At 39.9% G+C, this 23,160-nt stretch overlaps 1 protein-coding gene across 4 annotated transcripts in view; it reads left to right on the forward strand.

Annotated features, from left to right (window-relative positions):
* The window catches only part of arhgef49 (Rho guanine nucleotide exchange factor 49), a 71,723-nt gene that overhangs the window by 8,611 nt on the left and 39,952 nt on the right, over positions 1-23,160 (forward strand). Inside the window, exon 1 of one of the 4 annotated variants that reach the window (XM_082507345.1) lies at positions 20,403-20,513. The exons of the other annotated variants lie outside the window; for them this stretch is intronic. The gene's annotated coding sequence lies outside the window, so the exon portion shown is untranslated. Of the gene's footprint in view, positions 1-20,402; positions 20,514-23,160 lie in introns of those variants that run through there. 4 annotated transcript variants of the gene reach the window in all.

Consider the following 23,160-nt stretch of genomic DNA (forward strand, 5'->3'; position numbering starts at 1 on the left):
GGTATTTAAGAAGCATATTTTAAGGTGTGTTTAATCATTTTAGCAAAAGACCATATTATACTTTGAGCGCTTCATACTGCCTTTAAATACACCATAAAAATGTGTGTAAAAATGTTATTTCATACATCCCTCATGTCTCTCATATTAGCTGGAAACCTGGCTGCACAGCTCTGCATGTTAAGTGATGATAAGGCAGGTTTCGAGGGAGTCAAACAAAGAATGAGGGTGGTTACTTGCAAGTTACCTCAGCAAGCAGCAGCAGCAGGTTCCTTTCAGTGCAGTCATTTTTTAAAAAGCATAACCTTGCTGACAGCCTGTGGCAGCGTAAATGCTCCCTCAGTCCGTGCCCTCTCCACCCATCATCTGGTGTAACCATGAGTAAGGCTTCACACAGAGCTCCAGCTGTGCTCACTCTCCACATCCAACCTTTTTCCCTTCCCCTCACCAGCAGCCATTTGTAACACCGCTCTCATTTTCTGTGCCTCTTTTTTGCTCTTCCTTCTCTTCACTGCATGCTCCAGTGATCCTATCTGTTCTGCCTCTCTCCAAATTTTCATTTTTTTTCTCTATTGCAAGCAGTTTGTTCTCTCTTTTTCTCCCACTGATAAGAAAAAACACTAAGCACAACTGAAGATAAAACGAGCACCGTGCATTACATCAGTGTTAAATTACTGTCTTTTTCACTAGAAGTAGGGCAAAGGTTCATTGAGACAAAGTACTAGCCTGGTGCCCATAGAAGAGGAGATGTGGTTGCTTGAAGTCAACCACTTTACAGCAGACTGCTGTAAAAATGTTACTTTCTGGGACATTTTTACGTAAAAAAAATATCAATCAAGGTAAATTGCAATATTAAGTATTTTTTAAATTAATATCTGCCACCCTGTAGTTCGTTAGTTAGGCCCCAGTCACACTGGCCTAGAGACCAATCGGCAACCCCTTGGATAATGTTAGTCACTAAAGGAATTATATATATTATATAAACCATTGGCAACCAAAATAATTATCTATATTCCGGTTTCAAATACTTACTGGATGTTGATGCCATTCACTGTGAAATAGATGATAAAGTCTGGTTACAGAGACTTACAGACCAGTGACCCCTTCAGGCAACCACAGCTCACTAATGAAAAATCTGTACTCCTCAACCAGTTGGCGAGTGGTTGCTGCCAGTTGCCAGGTAAAAATCGGTCACAAAGAGGTATATAGTGCTGCACCAAAAATTGTTTGCTAACATATTGTAGCAGTCCCTCATCGTTCGCACAGAAGACAATGACCACTTGCCACCTGTGTTTAAATGTGTTGGTTGCAGCAGTAAGCCATAATGTTACTTTAAAGTGGAAGATTCTCCGTTTCAGATTTTCTTTGCACTTTTTTGACTACCGCATAGGGAGTAGTTGGCAAGTGTTTGCAGACAAATTTTCATCTTCCATGCAACGGTGGCAGTTTCCAAGTAACTAAAGCAATCACAAGGATGTTTCTGGTGCAGCAGCCTCTTTGCGACTGATTCCATTTGGCAGCAAATGCTTGCCAGCTGGTTAGGTCATATATATTTTTCTCTAGCGACTTGTGGTTGACATGGTCAAGGTCTGCATGACTCAGGCAATCGATTTCGCAGCAACTTGCAGCAACCTCTAGCAACCACTTGCCACTGATTGGGGAATACACATTTTTACCTAGCAACATAAGGTTGTCAGTGCACGCAAACAGGTCTCTAAGTCAGAGGTTAGAAAGCACACCACTTATTCCCACTCTTACTGAAAAAATATGGCATGAGGTTCAGTCTTCCATAGCAATTGTTTATTTTTTTCATATTTACTAAAAACATTAAAATCACCTGGAAGTGTTTCATAGCATCAAAATTCATTTAAAGGTTATATACTGTACAAGTTTTGATGGATGTTTTCCACAGCCCCAATGCCTTACGATGCAGAATATTCTCACCTGATCGGATCTTTGAAACCAGAAATTTCTAAAGAATTCTGTCGACAGGAATAACCTTCCCAGCGGGAAACCCGCTAGAAATCAACCATGAGTGTCTGTTCCACAAAAAACAAAAATAGCAAAGACAAAAATAGCATTGTGACTTAGTAGATCTGTGCCCAGGACCATTTTTATTAGTGAGGTATTACTCATGTTAGATTTGCCATCCAAGACAGTAGCATTTTAGCAGCTATATAAACATATACACATTTTCTCAGAGGAGACTTCACTGGGTGTGTGTGTGTGTGTGCGTGCGTGCGTGCGTGTGTGTGTGTGTGCGTGCGTGCGTGCGTGCGTGTGCGTGTGTGTGTGTGTGTGTGATGTGAAGCCAGATGCAGAATCCTAATGAGACTCGAAGCCGCTGCTGCCTCTTTGCCACCTGACAGCTCGAAGACAGATTCTGCTTTTGTGTTTGTATTTTGTGTGTGTTTGCAGTGCACATGTTTATGTCTGGTGTCTACCGCCGGACTATTAGGATTCAGACAACATTTTTACCAGAAGACGGATTATCCTAAAAACAGCTGAACAGGCTGCCAGTGTGTGCAGAGACGTTGGTTAGTTGATCAGCGGGTCTCAGAGGAATGTGTCTGGTTGAAGAGGCTAAAGACTCTGTGCTGATTTTCAACTTCGCCTTTAGCAATTTGGTTGGTGAAATATGGATTAAACTGCTGCTCTCCACCTTCCACCCTCCTCTTTCTCCCCATTTGTCTCTGTCTTCTGTAAATTGCTATAAGGGACAATGCCATTTAAAAAAAAATGTTATCCTGTTGAACGTTACAAGAACCTGACCTGCAGAAAATAAAGTATCAAGATAGCGGTAAAAATACTAAACAAAGACAATAAATATGGACTTGACCGCTCCCTCTTGTTCTTAATATTTTTAACCTTGTACAAGCACAGCTTTTTTTTTTTAAACTAACCTTGATTTGAAATAAATAGCCACCAGAGTGCTGAGAAACCTGCAATCCCCGGGTTATGTTGTTGCACCAGTTCCCATATACAGTGGGGCAAAAAAGTATTTAGTCAGCCACCGATTGTGCAAGTTCCCCCACCTAAAATGATGACAGAGGTCAGTAATTTGCACCAGAGGTACACTTCAACTGTGAGAGACAGAATGTGAAAAAAAAAATCCATGAATCCACATGGTAGGATTTGTAAAGAATTTATTCGTAAATCAGGGTGGAAAATAAGTATTTGGTCAATAACAAAAATACAACTCAATACTTTGTAACATAACCTTTGTTGGCAATAACAGAGGTCAAACGTTTACTATAGGTCTTTACCAGGTTTGCACACACAGTAGCTGGTATTTTGGCCCATTCCTCCATGCAGATCTTCTCGAGAGCAGTGATGTTTTGGGGCTGTCGCCGAGCAACACGGACTTTCACCTCCCGCCACAGATTTTCTATGGGGTTGAGGTCTGGAGACTGGCTAGGCCACTCCAGGACTTTCAAATGCTTCTTACAGAGCCACTCCTTTGTTGCCCGGGCGGTGTGTTTTGGATCATTGTCATGTTGGAAGACCCAGCCTCGTTTCATCTTCAAAGTTCTCACTGATGGAAGGAGGTTTTGGCTCAAAATCTCACGATACATGGCCCCATTCATTCTGTCCTTAACACGGATCAGTCGTCCTGTCCCCTTGGCAGAAAAACAGCCCCATAGCATGATGTTTCCACCCCCATGCTTCACAGTAGGTATGGTGTTCTTGGGATGCAACTCAGTATTCTTCTTCCTCCAAACACGACGAGTTGAGTTTATACCAAAAAGTTCTACTTTGGTTTCATCTGACCACATGACATTCTCCCAATCCTCTGCTGTATCATCCATGTGCTCTCTGGAAAACTTCAGACGGGCCTGGACATGCACTGGCTTCAGCAGCGGAACACGTCTGGCACTGCGGGATTTGATTCCCTGCCGTTGTAGTGTGTTACTGATGGTGACCTTTGTTACTTTGGTCCCAGCTCTCTGCAGGTCATTCACCAGGTCCCCCCGTGTGGTTCTGGGATCTTTGCTCACCGTTCTCATGATCATTTTGACCCCACGGGATGAGATCTTGCGTGGAGCCCCAGATCGAGGGAGATTATCAGTGGTCTTGTATGTCTTCCATTTTCTGATGATTGCTCCCACAGTTGATTTTTTCACACCAAGCTGCTTGCCTATTGTAGATTCACTCTTCCCAGTCTGGTGCAGGTCTACAATACTTTTCCTGGTGTCCTTCGAAAGCTCTTTGGTCTTGGCCATGGCGGAGTTTGGAGTCTGACTGTTTGAGGCTGTGGACAGGTGTCTTTTATACAGATGATGAGTTCAAACAGGTGCAATTCATACAGGTAACGAGTGGGGGACAGAAAAGCTTCTTACAGAAGACGTTACAGGTCTGTGAGAGCCAGAGATTTTCCTTGTTTGAGGTGACCAAATACTTATTTTTCACCCTAATTTACGAATAAATTCTTTACAAATCCTACCATGTGAATTCATGGATTTTTTTTTCACATTCTGTCTCTCACAGTTGAAGTGTACCTCTGGTGCAAATTACTGACCTCTGTCATCATTTTAAGTGGGGGAACTTGCACAATCGGTGGCTGACTAAATACTTTTTTGCCCCACTGTAGCTCTGACATCAAATAAAAAATTAACTAACCACAAAAAGTAAAATTGTGTTTGGGTGATTTCTTTGTTGTAACAGTGTTTCTTGGCAACAAATCTTATACTGCTGCAAAGCCTATTTATTTCTCCTTAAATTGCACCACATTTGTAAAGGAAAATCGGTTAAGCAGCAGAGTTAAGTATGTAGAAAAACTTTCCAAATCTTTTGCCAATGACAAACAGCTTATATGTTAATAACTCTAGTTTGGTGCCGTTGATTGGATTGGGTGATTGAAATCTGAAGAAAAACACAACTTGTCAATTTAGCAATTTATTCATTTAACAAACGGGCCTGGCACCGTCGCCAGCTTGGTAATACACTGCCATGGGATAGCATCCCAGTATTCTACCAGCACATGTCACAAGTCAGCTAGTGTGGTCGCATTCGTCACTCTGGTACGAACGCAGAACAAAACCAATCAAGTGTTCAGTGGGGTTGAGGTCAGACTGCAGACAGGTCCTTGGCACCATTTAAAGGAAAATAAACAGGCTTTCCAACAGCACCAGATTAACTGCCAAGAAGAATTGTTACAAATGAAATAATCGAATACACACGTTTTTCTGTACTCTATTTTATTCTAATTTATTTAATTCTACTCCTTTATTGTCTTTACTTGTGTGGTAGTTTAAAATCTGGCTAAAGGAGCTTCTTTATAAATATCATTATTTTATTATTGTTACAATTTTGAATTTGAAGCTTTGAAAATTTGTGTAGCATCGTCAGGCAGTCAAATCATGTTTTGGATACACCTCCAGTGGACTGTGTCATGTCTGTACAGCAAGCTGTGTGTTCTCCTGCGTGCTCACCAACACACCACAAGTGAATTTTTATGTTTCAAGTCTATACTTTTTTTCATCAGATGTATTTAGAAGGCTAAAGGGGCCCATTTATGTAACACCTATACAATTACTGATACTAGGGAACATTATCATACATCAGAATGGAGTATCACAATATACTATGACATTTCATCCAGTGCTTAGTTAAACTGTTAAATGTAATAACATATTTTGTGGGATTTGTATGAAATATTTTTAGACACTCACAGTGCCCTAGGCATTCTTTATGAAAGGTTTCATCAAGATTAAGCCACTTATAGGAGGAGATGGGGACCATACAAACATAGATATGCTACAATCATTATTATAGTAAGTGCAGTGATTGGGATGTGAGAGTGTTTCAGTTGGGAACGCTGTCTTTTATTTTCTGCTGTTTGTCTAGAATCCTGCCTGGAATGTGGCCTTCATATAAATCACAAGATCATCCCAGTAAGAGATATTTGGGGGGATTTTTTCTTTTTTATCCTAATCTTCTCCATGAAAAGCTCATTTTTATTGTATGTGCTTATTGGCAAGCACTGAGTTCAAAAAGCAGAAATGCCTTTTTCTTCTCAAATGACCTCACATCTGTTTTGGTGCTGTAGAAATAAGAAATACATATAAAAATCGAGGCATGTTGCTGCAGACGGTCCTGGGATCAAAACTGAGGCCTTTCTATGGGTTCTGTCCTGGTACACCAGCTTCCTCCTAGAGTCCAAAAAAACATGTGTGAGTTAGAGTAATTGGTGATTCTAAATTGCTCATAGGCGTGTCTCAACCCTCAACCCGGGATAACTGGGAAAGGCACACAGTGACCCTGAATTGGACCATGGATGGAAGAAAATGGATAGACTGCTGGATTGTGTCATTGTGCAAACATGTATAGACTTAACTGTACGCCTTCTGGTGGTAGTCCAGATGTCTGCTTTTGAAAAAGCCTCACTGACACAGGAGGAGTGATGGTGTCAGTGTCCGGGGTGATTCCTGCAGAAGGGGAAAACGTCCACATTTCCAAGGTGCACACAGTCATTTGTTGACAGTGGTGCTGGTGGAGGCTGATAGAAAACCTTTGAAATTTTTATGTTTAAAGAGAGCCATTTATGGGAAACCTGAGGTATGTGTACACCCCGGCAGTGGCATCTAGTTATTCTAGCATTAAGCTGTAATGCTATTCTAAGGGCTTTACCGTGTGTCATACAGCAACCTTGCTTGTTTCCTGTTACGACTGCGCCATGCGATGATATATATCATATGATAAAATGAAACGTCTGTCATTTCGCATTTTGTGGTATTTCAGAATACACTGTGGCATTACTACTGGTATGTGGACGAGCCCAACTACACAGCCCTGTTTGAGTTTGATGGTGCACTTTATCTGAGATTGCATTGAGACTTTGCAGTCGTGTTTTGCAGGCAGGCTTTTTTCTTGATGACCATGCAGGAGAAATGATAGGCTCAGGGAAGCTCCACGTGAGGATCATCTAGTGTGTGTCACTATGTATAATCCTGTGACCAAAATACTGTTTTTGTTCACAGTCTCCATGTAGCCATCAATGAGTATCTAAATATAAGCATATTTTTCTGTAATAATAACCCGTGGTAGGTCATATGGGATTTTAAAATTTTCAAGGTGCTAGTTTAGCGAACATTTGTTTTGCTGGCTCTCAGGCTGAATATGCAAGATTACATATTACATATGCTATAATTCTAACTTGAAGTGAGTTGTTTACTTGTTATAACGTACATATTTATGGTGAGGCTTAGTTTGCTGCTATAGTTTAAGCTTGAAAAGGTCCATGGTTACATTTTGTCTCTTACAAAATGCATTGTATCGTTGTGTTTTTTAAGCAGTTTTTTTCTGCCTTTTATAGTTTAGTTGGTCTCACATAATGCTGATGAAGGTAGCATTATATATTTTAATATTTAATATATACTGTAGACTTTGTATTAATGCTATAGGCAAGCAGAATATTACAATATGTTGGACCTTTAATCATTTAGTTTTTGAAAAGTGTCTTCTATTTTATACATTAATGTTTTATCTGAACTTTTTCAATTCAACATTTGCTCTGATTTTCTCACTAAAAAGAAAAAAATACATACAAATTAGTACCATTCATTTTCAAGTATCTAATTAAATGTAATTTTATTTATATAAACTATTCACAACAACATGTGCCTCAAGCAGCTGATTTAAAAATTAAAACAGAAATAATCCCTTCTGTGTGGTCATTATATAAGCTATTCTCCCAATTTACAGAAAATGCACTGTATCATGATATATAGTGTTATATGAAATGCATAATATCGGGATATGAGATTTTGGCCCCGATTTCATGCTCTCTCTTTAGGCCTTTGCATACATCACTGTCATGAATTAATGTTACAGTAACCAGTCATAGTCACGTCTGACTACAGACATAGACCCCATCCTGATACTGATTAACTGCCTCCAACAGTTCACAGCCACTGCTTGTTATCTTTTTTCCTGCCTATTTCAGTACCATTGAGATTAAAAAAAAGACCTTTCCACTGAATTTTTTTGCATCATAATACGTCTCAACGCGCCCCCTCTCATTGATGTGTAAATGCTGATGTTTCTGAAGTACGCCCGAGTTTCCTACTATTACTGTGAAGATTGCTGCAGTTGAATTTTTATGGCTTATCTGTTTTATTTTTGCCTCCCACGCAGCACAGTCTCGACGAGCAATTGTTTCACATGAGAAGAGGAACAGCATTGATCTGTGTTTCTCAGGCTAAGCTTCCCTTGATAAGTACGAACCAGCCAACATAACTTGTGGTTTGTTTTCAGTTTTGGAAATGGATTGGGTCCACTGCACCATCTGCAGATATGTTGTTGCACTGAAGCATCAGTATGTCAACAACTGCGTGCTTACTGTATCTACTGAAGTGATTAATTTAAGATGAATATTAAGCGGGGCATCAGTTTACTAGATGATTAAAGCTCAGTCTTGTTTCTGCTTCTGTTAGGTATTTTTCTAATTGACTAGCAATTATTCAGACGCATGCTGGCATGCTGTGTAGCCTGTAATGGAGACCAGGGGATCTGTTACCTTAACTTGTGTTTTTACTTGTTTATGAATGATTGATATTGGAAGCTAAATGAAAAGACACACACATTATTTTTATTGTTTAGGGATTCTTTATTGACTTTAGTCAATATTTTGGGAGGACTGTTTAAGTGTCGGTTTATGTTAGGAGAGCTGAAGAGTGAAAACAGCTCAGGTTCCCTGCTTAGGAACCGCTGAGGGGAGACTGAAATGACAGCTCAGGGGAGGCTAGTCTGGGTCTTTCTAATTTATGTATTTATGATTAAAGCATACGTGTTATTGAATTTTATATATATATATATATATATAAAAGTGTAAAACCTCATATATATGTATGTGTATATATATATATATATATATATATACACATACATATATATGAGGTTTTACACTTTTACCTCATTCTCACTTAATACTAAATGTGTCATTAAAGTCACATGGCAGTCATATTTCATTAATTTCATTAATTTTGTGTTCATATACATTCACACACTACTGCTTTGTTATTGGTTTATATAAGCTGCATTCACCATTTTTTTCTATTTTCTCAAGTTACCTGTCAGTTGCTGGTTTAAGTAAAAGAAGCAGCAGGGTTTAAATATAGAGGGCAATCATATGGACTGAACCATCTGCTGTCATTGCATGGGGGAGAATGTTTTCAACATGAAATTTAAATGAAATGTATTTATTTCCCCCATTGCATCTAAAATGGTTTACTCCATTACGCCACATGTTGAGCTTTCTTTTGATTAGGGTAGATTATTTGTTAATTTAAGGCTTATCTTTGAGTAGAGTTCTGCTTAGTTGGTCTCTTTTATGGGCCTACTTATTACTTAAAACAGCCTGTGAATTATGATGTTTTTGATATTATTTTTGGCTTTTGGGGTAGAATACAACACACGTCCTTTGTCTGCTTGGTAGACCATTCCAGAAACATGCCTGAGGCAGTTAGAGTATAAAAGGAAGCTAGGTGCTTTCAGAGACCGGGCGGGTTTGTGTAAATGTGTTTGAACGCCTGTTCTAATAATAAAAGCAACATATTTATTTCAGCCTCATGCTTCTTTGTCAAACCTGAAGCCACTACCAGCCAAACTGATATGTCCCAATCAGATAAAGAAGAGTGACTTAACGTCGGGAAAGAGTGCACTACTTTCATTTCCATGAAGTGACATTTCAGTCAATTATCCATTACCTTGGCAACATCTGTAGGAGAGAGCGATGAGAGAAGCCTGGAGATGGTGTGCAAGAGATCCAGAGAGAGGAACTTTCTGGTAAACTGTAGAGAAGAATAGATTGACAGAAAATTGGATTTCATGGCGTACCATCAGGAGGGCTGGGTTCATTCAGCGTGCTGTGTGTCTGCAGGCATGCTGATTATGATAGCATAGCTCTTCTGTGCACACAGGACTTTAAGTCTGCCAATACTTGGCTAAACGGGGTATGTGCATACGCGCATACTGCACACTCACATATTCATTCGCCAACACATCTCACAATATAGGTCATAAAGGTTTTTTTATGTAACAGTTGACACGGGAGTTTAATGGAGTCCTGCAGTTGCTTCTCTTTCCGTTCAGGCCTACTAAGAGCCGCTGGAAAATTAAATAATGAATGAGGTTAATGGGTCACGATGGTTACATATGACCCTGTTTTCCATTTATTTCTCGTTTTCCAGGAAGGTCACCTGTTCTAGTGCACTGTCTGGTCCAGTCAATAACAGCACACACACAGCCTAGTTTGTTGCTGCTGAGCAGATCTGATCATCTAACTAACAAACTCATGTTTTAAGAGCTTAGAGCTGCTTTCTTGGGACTAGCAGCAGCTGTGGCAAAACTTCAGTCACCTGCTGATAACAATTTCAGTTTGAATATCTTTTGTTTTTGTTGTGACTTGAAAGAAAAGGTTGCATTTGGGAAAGGGCCAGTGGCTCTTGGATTTTATTGTATTTGCATTTCATAAATTAAATCATTCAGTAGAGTATCTGATGACAAAAATATGGATTAGTTCCAACCGCAGATGATAGTCAAACTTTCTCTATGTGCAGAGTTGTGGATATTGTGCACCCACACGCATGCAGAAACACACACTTTGAGTGAATGAAGCTGCAATTTTAGCTGACGTATGTGGGCCACTTCCCCTGCTGCCTCCTGTCTCAACACTGTAGGTCAAAATATGTTCACATAAGAATAGTTTGTGTTCAGCATCCAGCAGAACTTATTAAAAAAAAGTGTGTACTTCCACTTCCACTAGACGTGGCTACAGACTTAAAGCTTTGTGCTGCTTTCCTTACAAATCAGATTTGAAATGTTGGTAGTGCTGGATGGAAATCAGAATTCATCAGGGGGCCACGAATGTCTGTACAAAATGCAGTGGAAATGCTCGCTGTGCTTTGAGAGATTCAGTTTTCACCAAAGCAGAGTCATGGCTGAAGTTGATAATTGCCCAGGACACATTTGGCTAACCGCTGTTGAAAAAAGATATATGTGACCAACAACACCCTTTTACGGGGTTTGTTTTGCATTCTCATTTAGAGCTATCCCCTTGTAAATGACTCATCCAAGTTACAGTCAATGGCAGTGAAATACAGGATCTAATAGATTTCCAGTCACCTCTAAACAGTGATAGAACTGATCTTCATATTTCATGTTGGTCTTCTGGTTCAACAGTCACAGACAGTCAAGTGTTCAGTCAACCACAAAATATGAAATCAGCAAGTCAAACACCAAGTGCACAAATGAGTGACATGCATCAAAGCCTAAGCCATAATATATTGCATTTTTCACACTGTAAAGTTACCAGACTTGATTAGCAGTACGAGGTAGGCATCCAATTTCTTCTTGAGATTTATAGTATACAGTCAATTACAGTAATATGCAGTATACTTTTTACATCTTTTGAATTGCTTCTTATATTTAATGTAATTGTGCTATTTTAAATATTCAAATCACTTTAGAAACACACCAGTGTGTTTACCTGTCTTCATTCACATATTTCCCTAACGGCCGCGGCAGATGGCTATCCTCTTACTGAGCCTGCTTCTGCCCGAGGTTTCTTCTTGTTAAAAGGGAGTTTTTCCTTCCCACTGTTGTCCAGCGCTTGCTCATTGGGCGTTGTTTGTTTTCTCTGTGTTATTGCAGGGTCTTTACCTTATAATAGAAAGTGCTAAAAAACTGTAATTATTATCATTGGGCATTTGTAACTTCATTACCCTTTGTATGTTTCAAAAGCTCACTGGAAGAATGAAAAATGAAATGTTTATTTACAGGTAATATATAAAAATAACTGAATAGCACATTTCTCATTCTAATTACCAGAACCTCCTGAGGTTAACCTTTGTCAGTGGACAAAGACCTAGTTCATGGGGTAAATATAGTTCAGTGTGCCGAGCCTGTGGTTATGTTTCTGTATGTGTGTCACTGTGTTCCATTGTGCATTGTGACCTTCATCAACCTCCACCCATTCACTCATCACTCTGCTGATTGTTAGGCATCAAAGGTACACACTGTGGCTCACAATGGCATTGTGGTTGCCAAGCAATCAAGCTCCGGATAAATTGACAAAGGACATTTTTACGACATCCTGTATTAACTCAGTAACCCCCTTTCCAATGTAAACATTTCCATCTAGTCGACAACAGTATATTATTCCTGCCCTGAAGAGCTAACAGTTGCAGCCATTGTGAAGCAGTTAAATCTACATTAAATGAGGAACTCGCTTGCATATGTACTGTACTGGGCATGGTACGTGTAAAATAAATTTTACTAACTGACATGACTTCACTCTCGTTCTGCTTGCTGGTTCAGGGAAACCCTTTTTTTTTTTCCCAGTTTTAGGATGCTACATTCTTCCAAACTCCCAGGGATACTTATTCAACACTAAAAGCTGGCTCACCTCCTTCATCTCCATGTGTAGAACCTCCCCTGAGTCATGGAAGCTATGCTAAATTTAGCAGACCTCAAAAAGTAATGGTGTGGCAAGTTCTTATTGAGTTTTCTGCCCACAAATATCTCTCTCACTCTACCTAGTTGTGTTTTGCTCTCTATGCTTATTTTCTCAGTAAAAGGCTTGTCCGTGACTCACCCACGGCAGAGTGGGGCCCTATGAATTATTGAACCAATGGTGGAGCTCTCATAAATAATCTAACTGTATATCGCTGGGTGAGCATGTCAGTTCATTGGATACATCTCATCTTGAGTCTCACTGTCAGTACCACCTAGACCTGGGTCCAGTAACAGCTAAAGGCCAACATGGACATAAACTGCTGCACATAGATGCAAACTCGACAATATACAGATATATGGAGCGTTTTCATTGGCTTCTATTGAAAGCAGTCTGTCTGGGCTCTCAAACAGAAATGACAGTTGCCAGTACAACACAAGCCAATGCAGACTATATTGTGGAGGCCGCTTGTAAAGAGTCAGTAGTAGATATACTGCACAGTGGTAAGAAGATTCTTGGTTTGGATCTCCTGGTTAGTTTGCCAGTTTCTATGTAAGATTGCATGTTGTTCTTCTGCCTGAGTGGGTATCCTCTGAGTCCTCTGAGTCCTCTCCTTATTGTCCAGAAACATGCACGTTTCATTAATTGATTCTAAATTGGTAGATTTAGATAGGCAGATAAAGTGCTTAAGCATATAGAATAAAGTGCTTTATGAATATGTGCAATCTTTAAAGTGCTTTCAGTTGTCAGTAAGAGTAGAATTGTGCTATTTAAATGTCAGACCATGTCCCTGTGCTTTCTTCTGAATAATATGTTATACAGTTGTAGTAATGAGGAGGGGATAAAGTGGGCAAGATTATCTGCAATAGCATTCGCCTACAGTTAATTAGTCATTCAGTCTAATTTGCAAGTTAATAAACCAGTCAAGTGAGCTATGAGAGAGCTATACCATGTGTGTCATTAAATCAGAGAGTACTGTCATCCCATGGTCCCATCTACGCACTCGACGCATTTTTTTCCTCCGTCATGCATTCATGCATGCAGATGTCAAAAATGTTGCAGCCATGTATATCAGCATCTAGTTAGCACTACCAAATGAGAGCGAGCTGCACAACAAATATCAGCAAACACACAGACTGTGCACGTTGGCATGCAATCTGTCTTCCTAGTTAAAGGTACACTGGCTGTATTTGGAAAAAATAAAGCAAAGCGAAATAAAAAATTGATGTGTGATAAATTTGTTCTCAGATATGCTGTGAACAAACAAATAAAGCTCACGTGTAATGTTGTAATTAATTAGATTTATTATTTTTCCCTATCTGACCTTTTTACATATTTTACTGAAATTACTGCCACTTGATACTGTGAAATGTGACAACAAAATGAATGATAATTCATAACTCAAATGTTCAAAACAACTGGACAGTTTAAATAAGTCTCAGAGTTTACAGTAATGGCCTCTGGTGGACTGGTGCAAAGCAGGCTTATCCTGGTTAGGAGTTGGAGAGCAGCCATGATAACTCAGCCAACAACAATATGTTGATGACTGCAGTTGGTTAAATTCACAAAGAGCAAAGCCAGCAAGCAGTACAGATACCGAGCCTGTCTGCAAAGAAAACATATCTACTGGAGCTCACAGCGCACAGTTCAAATCAATTTGGAAGTTAGTTTGAGGACAGCTACACCAGATATCAGGGTTCACCCACCAGCCCAATCACTCTGTAACACCTTGGTAATAAGCCAGCTAACAGTTGGCTAACCCACTATTTCTGAAGTTCTGTGACACTTTGTACGACATTGCTTCTTCATTGCACTGCTTCCTCGAGTGCATGAGAGAAGTCAGAGAATGGCTTTCAGACAATTCCCTTATCCTGAACAAAAAGGAAGCGGAGATTGTGGTGTTTGGCAACCATATCCCTAGGGGCCTATCAGCCGATACCTTTGGTTCCTTTGCCACTTCTTTCTCTGACTCAGTTAGTGACCTCGGGGTTCTGCTGGACAGCTCTTTCAAATTTAACAAACAAGTGTCTTCAGTAATCAAATCTAGCTTCTACCAACTGCGCCTTATTGCTAAGACTAAGCACTATGTCCCTCATAAAGATCTTGAAAAGTTCATTCATGCTTTTGTGACTTCTAGATTGGATTACTGTAACTCCTTCTACTTTGGTCTTCACTCCGCTCTCCTTCACAGACTTCAGCTTGTCCAGAATGCTGCGGCTCGCCTTCTGACTGGCACTAGAAAGCATGCCTCTATCACCCCAGTTCTTATTGAGTTGCATTGGCTACCCATAAAATATCGCATTGAATTTAAAATATTGTTGCTCACTTTTAGAATTATAAATAATTTAGCCCCTCGTTATCTTGTCGATCTTCTTAGTCTATATGTCCCTGGGCGAGCCCTCAGGTCTTCAGCCCAATTACTCCTGGCTCAGCCTAGATCTAGACTTAAATCTAGGGGTGACCGTGCTTTTGCCCTGGTTGCACCGAATCTGTGGAACAACCTTCCTATTGCTATCCGTGCGTCAGACTCCGTTTTATCTTTTAAACCCCGTTTAAAAGCTCATTTATTCAACATAGCTTTTCCATCTAGTTAGCGCCCCTGTTTTATATTTGGTTCAATTTCTTATTTATGTACTTTATCTTTTAGCTATATCTGTTCTTAGTAACTTTGTTCTTATATTCCCTTTTATTGTTGTATAATTAGTGCTCTTAACCTGATGACACATGTGGTACTTTGTTAATAGTCTTTTATTTATTGTCTTAATTTTCCTGTTTTTATTGTACAGCACTTTGGTGTACCACTGGTCTTTTAAATGTGCTATACAAATAAAGTTGTATTGTATTGTATTAACCTGATGTTGTAGAGGTTAAATTCCACTAAAGCCATAGCCATTGTTCCACATAAATAACCAACAGTGTCGAGAATCAGGTCAGTTTCCTTTTCTGACTTGTGGCTCAGAAAAGGAAATGTGGGACCCGTGATACCCACCCATTCACTGTGAATAGTTTGGATATTTACCTGAGATCAGTTGGACTTTGCTTTGAGTCATAGAGCTCCACAGCTGATGAGTTCTGGGCGGCAGTCTATGTGTGAAAGCGGCTTTAAATTTGAGTCGGTGAGTCACAAACAGAGCTTAAAAGCAGCTGAATTTTAATCTGGAGGACTAAAGCTATGGGCCGATAATAACACTCTACGTGGGAGTTTGTGGTGATTCGGCTAAACTAGCTAAAACCATCACTCAATGCAGTCATAATGATGTCCTTGAGTGCTAATTATGTATTAGGACTAATTGTGTAACCAAGACCGCAACTTTTTTTTATTTGAGTTTGGATTTTTGGATTGAATTGGTAAATGATTTTGTGTGTTGTATGTGTTTATGTGTTACTTACTTGTTAGGTGTCACTGTTCGCATGTAACTCTTGAACAAGAAAGGAAATAAAAATGTCAAACTGCTCATTAATTAAAGAACCCAGCAGTAGATTAATCTGCATTGGTGTCGTACAGTAAGATTTGGCAACAGTACAATCCAGTCTCTGGACTGCCAGCATGCTGTAGGTAATGGCGGTGAATTAGGTATAGAGCCAGGTCTAGAGGTGGTGTGGGCAAATGACTAGGATGCCTTCTGGGCTTCTCTTGGGCAAGGTGTTCTGGGCATGTCCTGGGGAGGAGGCCCCAGGGTGGAACGAGAATATGCTTGCATCTTTAATATTCCCTGGGAATACCTTGGTATTCCCTTGGACAAACTGGAGGCGGTGGCTGGGGAAAGGGAGGTCAGGGCTTCTCTCCTGCAGGAGAGAAGCCCTGACCTCCCTTTCTCCTGCAGGAGAGAAGCCCTGACCTCCCTTTCCCCAGCCACCACCTCCAGTTTGTCCAAGGGAATACCAAGGTATTCCCTTGGACAAACTGGAGGACAGCAGTGATAATAGACTCATAATAGATAATAGATAATAGATAATAGATAATAGACTCATGAGGCTGCTGTCCCTGCAACCCAGCGTTAAATAAGTTTCAGAGGATGGATAAAAGGAAAAAATTGTAATTAATGTGACACATTTTCTTGCTTTTATGCCTAATAGCATTGGTTATTTTATGGTTATTTCAGTAAAAAATTTAAAAATATAATCATAAGTTCATAATTCTTTCTTCTTCTGTCTATCCACAACCAAACAAAAGGTTAAAGGTAAAAAAAAATTTAAGTGTCTAATTAAAGATTTTTTTAATTTTTTCAATTCTTTTTTAATTCACCTGTTTGTTAGTAATGGTAATATAATAATATACTGTAATTGTGCTTAGGTTTCTGAAGTAAAAGACTTGATGTTATTGAGATGTTGCCCACAGTCCTTGACATCTCTGAGCACCTGGCTCTTTGTATCAAGTGCAGTACGTGCACTCTGTGACATCGGAGGGTCATTTCAGATTCTAATTGCTCATTATTTAATGTAAAACTGACTTCTAGATGAGCCAGTTTGCTAGTGACTAAATGCTGTACATTTATATACTTAACCATAAACACCCAGACCTCCCTGCTTCCTGTGATTAATTCTCGTTGCAGTCACAATATTGATTGTTTGACGTGTGTGAGAGCTGCTGAATATTGGAGAAACACTTCAACAGCTTTGAACGTTTTAGTGTGGTTCTGCTGATGGCAAGCAGCCCTGAGATGCAGAGCAGCAGGTGCTGAGTGAACACACCCCCTACGGCGAGTGGGCAGCATTGACCGCTTATAATCGTTTCACCAATGGTTTCACTTTTTCTCCTGTTGCTTTGTAGCTCGTTTTTACTTTTGTGGTTGATGAATTTGGACCAAGAAAGCAAAATAAAGACACTGGGATTTTTTTAAAGGTTTGGCATGTATGAATATAAAAAAAATAATAGAACGTGTAGGTTTTTGGTGTAATTGTACAAGAAACGAAACAAAAGCAAAAGCAGTTCTCTTGGCAATTTGCTTAGCTGGCGGGCTGTTGCCTGCATGGTGCCTTTCGTGACTGTTATTCCCACAGGAAGTGAAGGTTGTGGAATGCCCCTGCAGTCTCTCTCCATATGCCCAGAAGAAGAAACACGCACACACACACACACACACACACACACACACACACACACACACACACACACACACACACACACACACACACACACACACACAGGACAGCAGAGGCTCTGCTTTATTGTGTGGAACACTATATTTATGGATAATGTTTGATTCTTGGCCTATTAATATAGTTTATTCCTACGACACATGTTCCTCTGAGAGAACCGAACATCAGATTGGATTTTGAGCATCCCTGCTGGGTAAATAAATTTGCATGTTAATGAAAGAAATTGATTTTATCAAGACAAAGACTCCATACTAAAACCTTTCCTGTTTCATGAGAAGGCAAGTCTTTTATGCAAATGTAGAAATATCTAGAAATTCACTGATTTTTGTAATTCTGGATAGGTGAAAGACTCAGTGATCGGTATCTGTTTTTGTTCTTCTTCATCTAATGAAAGTCTACATTGTGAGGCTTTCACAGCGAGTATGCCAGAAACTCTTTCACTTAACATACATATTGGAAAAATGCATTTTGGCATGTTAACAACAAATTGTCCAAACAGCGAAATACATTTGCGCTTTACATTAAACAATGTTTTCAGATATTAAATTATGACACATAAATTGTCTGTTCCTTGCCAAACATGCCAAAAAATGTTACTTAAAAAGAAAAACACTATGTATTCCTTTTAAACCACACAAATCACCATGGTTTCTTTAACCATTTGATCAGACTTAATCAATGATTGTATCAGCAGTTAAAAAAAAAAAAGCACTAGCAGTCAGACGAAAAGTGGAAGCAAACAGCAGTCTCAAGTCCCTTGTTTTGTTGATCCATTTATCCACCCCAACCTCCTCCTTTTGTAGCTTTATAGCTACAAAATAGGGGTGAGTTTTAATAAGCAATTCATTGATTAAAATCGATTCTGGCTTGGATAACGTGATATCGATTCATTAAAATCCTGAATCGATTTTTTTTTAATATAAATGTATTTTGCCCAAAATGCCAGAATCTCAGGTGAAACGTCACCAAATTTCGACAACCACCAAACATTTAAAACAGTAAATGAGAGCAGGTACACGGCTTCTGCACAAAGGCGTAAACACACAGCGCGGACCCGCCGACGGATCAGAATCAGTGAGATGTCGCCTTTCTCACACACTCGGGGCTGAAAGCCGACAGCTCGCTGATTCTGATGTTTCGGCGGGTCCACGCTTTGTGTTTACGCCATTTTTGCGCTGATTCTAAAGCTGTTAGTTTGATCTCTCTCCAAACAATATTGACCGAACCAGCAGAAGAAGATCCAAACTAGGCTTCACATAAACATCGTCATGGATTCCCTCTTACTTTTGCTGTTTTGCTTCCACCACAATAAAATCACACTTCATGCACAGCTCTCTCTCTCTCTCTCTCTCTCTCTCTCTCTCTCTCTGTACTTCAAGAACAGTTTCCCATCTAAAAATCTGTTTTCTGCATTATTCGCTTGCTTGTTACGCACAAGTCTACCGTTATTTACAGCGCTGTCGGCCGATGTTTTTTTTTCCTTTTACTTACTTCCGAAAAGAAAACCTCATTTCTGCCGTTCTATACTGAACAAATTTAAACTTTTTAAAATTATTCAAAATGCAAAACGCTTAACCGTGTCTCTAATAAAACCGCTGTAACTTCAGAGGTGATGTTCATAAGTTGATTAATGGTTTCCTTTTGTTTTTGATCTACTGCAGAATATTTTGATAAAATTCCAGGCCAGGAAAATCACCTTCATGTTTTTCTGTGTTTTATCTTCAGCTACTTTGACACAAAGGCCTCTGCTGTGATGCTTACACCTTTGATAAAGTCTGGAAAGTGTCAGCTTCCTTTTTATAGATACAAAAATATGTAAATGTACTGATCTGAATTATAATATTTCTGACTGTCTGAGGCAAAATTTCCCAGATTCAAATCGATTCGAATCGAATTGAATCAAATTGTGGATCGAATCGATTCAGGAGCTTGTGAATCAGAATCAAATCGATTCTAGAAATCAGTGACGATACCCAGCCCTGCTACAAAATGATCATGATGTTTCCTACTTAGCAGCCTTTTATCCACTAGAGGGCTTTGTAACTTTGGGAGCAAAAAACGTATATTATCACAATGCTTGTGATTTTAAAAATGTGGGTATGTGCGTGTCTGAACTGATGCTTGTCAAAAGATTTCTTTTCTATACCTAGGATGGTTCAACAGCTGGTTATACAAATATGTTAGAAACAACGTGAATAATTTATCCAAGCTATTGACAGGTTTTTGCACCAATAAATTACAAATTTGACAGCAGGCCACTATGAATGGTCCACACAGACATGCTTTGTTTTATACCCTAATGCAATATTGTTGCAAATTAAATGCAACAAATATTTTACAATGAGTTCACTCTTGTGGCCTTGGGGTTTATGGACAGAGCATGGAAAGTTGGATAAGATACATTTTTGGTGGGATGATAATCCCTAATAAACCCAAACAGATTCTGGTAACATTTAGGTTAACAATCATGTGCGGTGCGGAGCTCCATACTGTGGTGGATTACTCTATCCAGGACGCCGTGTGAATTTCTGTGTGTGATCCAGGTCATTGGCTGTCAGAGCAGCTGTCACGTTACTCTGACTGACGAGAATTGAAACGCTGAGAATGAAGGATTAATCAAGCATAGTAACGTGGCCAGGATGATGACACGGCGCCAGCACCTGCCAGCACTTCGCTCTGCATTTGTCTGAGTGTGTCTGAAAAGCACCTCACAACTTGAGCAAGACAGCCGCTTCCCGGTTTCCATGCCAACCGCAAGGGCTGTTCATGTTGGAGCATGCTCAGTTTGGCTACCTTCTCTGTAACAATAGCCAGTGAGAGGGCTCACACTCACACACACTCTCTCTCACACGCACTTTACTCCAGCTCGCAGTGGGAGCGAGACAGAGAGGATAGGCTGCCCGCTGCGCTCCGGAGCTCATAACACACACAACGAGCAACAGACACACGCTGCTTTGTAACAAAGGTGAGTACACAAACATACAAAAATTCTTTTCACTTTTATGGCCTTTATTATCTTATGCGAAAGAGTTTGTGGCATATGCATCCTTCCCTGTGCTGGAAAGACCTGCAGAGTGGAGATAGTTGTTACCGGTGGAAAAACTAGAGCAAAAAGGAAAGAAGCATGTGGTCTGGTTGGTGAAAGAGCTGCATGAGCCTCTTTCTTAAAATGCCTTTGAAATGAGGCTATTATCATACATTCAATTCCCTATGTTTCAGCTTGCAGGTGGTCTCTTGCAAACAGGGGGTCTTGTCATTTTATGAATGGTGAAAGCAGATTGAATATTTATTCTGCTCAATCGGAGGTGTAGTAGTTGACGATGCAGGGATCGCTCAATAATTCATAGAGCCTTGTATGGAGGGAAGTCGAGGGATGACAGCAGGTGTAATGTGATGCTTTGCATGGACAAAGATAGATGTTCTAAGCTTCTTTTGATAGTACAGCCCATTTTTACAACCTACTTTTGCTTATTCGTGTGTTCGTATCGGACTAAAGCTGGGAGCTTGTGTGATCACTAAATGTGTAACTCAAAAGGGCAAAGTCTTTCCTGGAGGAAAAGCAGGATAAACAGATGCAGTCTGATGTAGATGCTCAGACATCTTTGAAAACGTTGCATGATGTGAGTAGTTTCTTTTCAGGTCTGGATGACCCTCTAAAGATTTTGGGCCTGTATGTGTGTTGCGGACTGTCTGCCTGTCTGTCTGTGTGCGAGTTTGTACCGGGGCTGTTCTACACAAGAGATATCGTCAATATGAGCCATCATTCCCGCCCCGTGTCTCTCTGAGGCATACTTAGAGATTCACTCACAGGCAGACATTCACTGCCCGCCTCCCACAAGATTAATTATGGTGGCTGATAAATTCCTGTCTGGTCGATAGTGTATTCCTCTGCAGCTGGCCAGAGCCTTGTGTTTGTGTTGGTGTATGCTGATGGTTATTTAGAGAGCAGCATGAATATCAACTGGCCTTGGCTGTGGCTTCATGTAAAGCAGAGGTGAAGGAATGGGTGATCAAATTCATAACAATTTTTTTCAGTGCTTATGAACATTAGTCTTGTGTTGGGATAGTTCCTTGCAATAAAGTATGTTTTGCAGTCATCTAATGACACCATAAAACTCCTTATACCGTTACGAATGACCTGTTTTACCAACTTGTTCAAACTTTTGACTAGAGCTCCTTAATTTCTTTTTTCAAGTAGTTTATTTCAGCCAGCTGTAGCTTACATGGTTCCATGTTGATGTCCTGAAATTGATTTAGAAAATTTGATTTAGACCAACAGTCTAAAGCTCTAAATAATTACATTTGCAGTAATAGTTGCAAACAGAAAACACAAACATCTAATTGCAGATACAGATACAGTCATAAAGCATTGAAGATTTGCACATGCTAACCTATTCTCTACTCTTGTTCTATATTGTGTAAAGGCTCAAAAGATATTAGCGCAGTTTAATTTATCCCGAAAGCCTTTGTTGGGTGTCTTTTGCACTAAACGAAAAAAATTGATCAAGAATCAATACAACAATTGATAAAGAATTGGACACATAGGCAGAATCATTAAAGGCATTGGTATCAGTAAATTCTCATCAATACTCATCTTAGTCGGCAATCATTGTCTATTGGCACAGGAAGTGAGGTCTTTTGGAGTTGTTGTTTGTTGGTTCTGGATAAATATAAGTACAGCCGGATGTCTTTGCTGTTTTTTATATTTTGTATTTTTCGACATCAGGTAATGTGCAAGAGGTTTATCGGCTGGCTGCTGTTGCTGGAAATGGTGACAGTGAAAGTTGGGACTTAAGTAGTAAATGTGCTATAAAATCAAAACAAAAAGCTAAAAGAGGCAAAAAAAATTGCTTGAGATAGACTGTTAGAAATTTCTTGTGGCTTCAGATCACACACTCTATATAAAACACACTACTTAAAGCCACCTAGTAGCCATGGCCACCTGGCATTCAAAGTGGCACTTCTTCCTGGTAATGTGAGTCTACAACGAACGACTCACTTTTGGGTCAAAAACCTCTAGTGGCTATTTGAGGTACTACAGCCACTTGGATTAGAGCCTTTTCATATTAGTAATTTGTTAAATTATTGTCTGCGTAATGTTCCTCTTCCTGTTCCATTACTTACATAACCACTCCAGTGCCTGGATTATACTTTCCCTTTTGGTCCAAGTGATATAAATTTGATGATGAGACTGTGAGTGCGCGGGTCGACATCCGTTCGTTTGACTGTTTTTTGTGGCCGTGAGGACTCATCTGCAGAGATTTCATATCACAATGCACCAACCGTGCACGGGCACCAGGCGGCGGACTTCAAGTGCACATTAAAAAAGTCTAACAGCAATGTCTCCAGCTGTCCGTGTCTGCAACAGAGTATAATCAAGGCTTAAGTTTCCCCTGTCTTTCTCTTCTCAGTTGCCTGTCTGACAAAGACACACAAGGCACACACAGCAGTACCTAAAATTTTCAACTGAGAGGACAATTGACAAATAAAAGAGGAGAGGATGGGACACATGGCTGCCTAGGGAGAAAAGAGAAAAGCATCAGAGAATGGAAAGTTGTAGAGTGATGGATGGTAGACAGTGGGAGAGAGAGGGAGGCAGTCTTTCACCCTGC

This window comes from Aulonocara stuartgranti, assembly GCF_965226115.1.
Source record: "Aulonocara stuartgranti genome assembly, chromosome: 16".
NCBI classification, from domain to species: Eukaryota; Metazoa; Chordata; class Actinopteri; order Cichliformes; family Cichlidae; genus Aulonocara; species Aulonocara stuartgranti.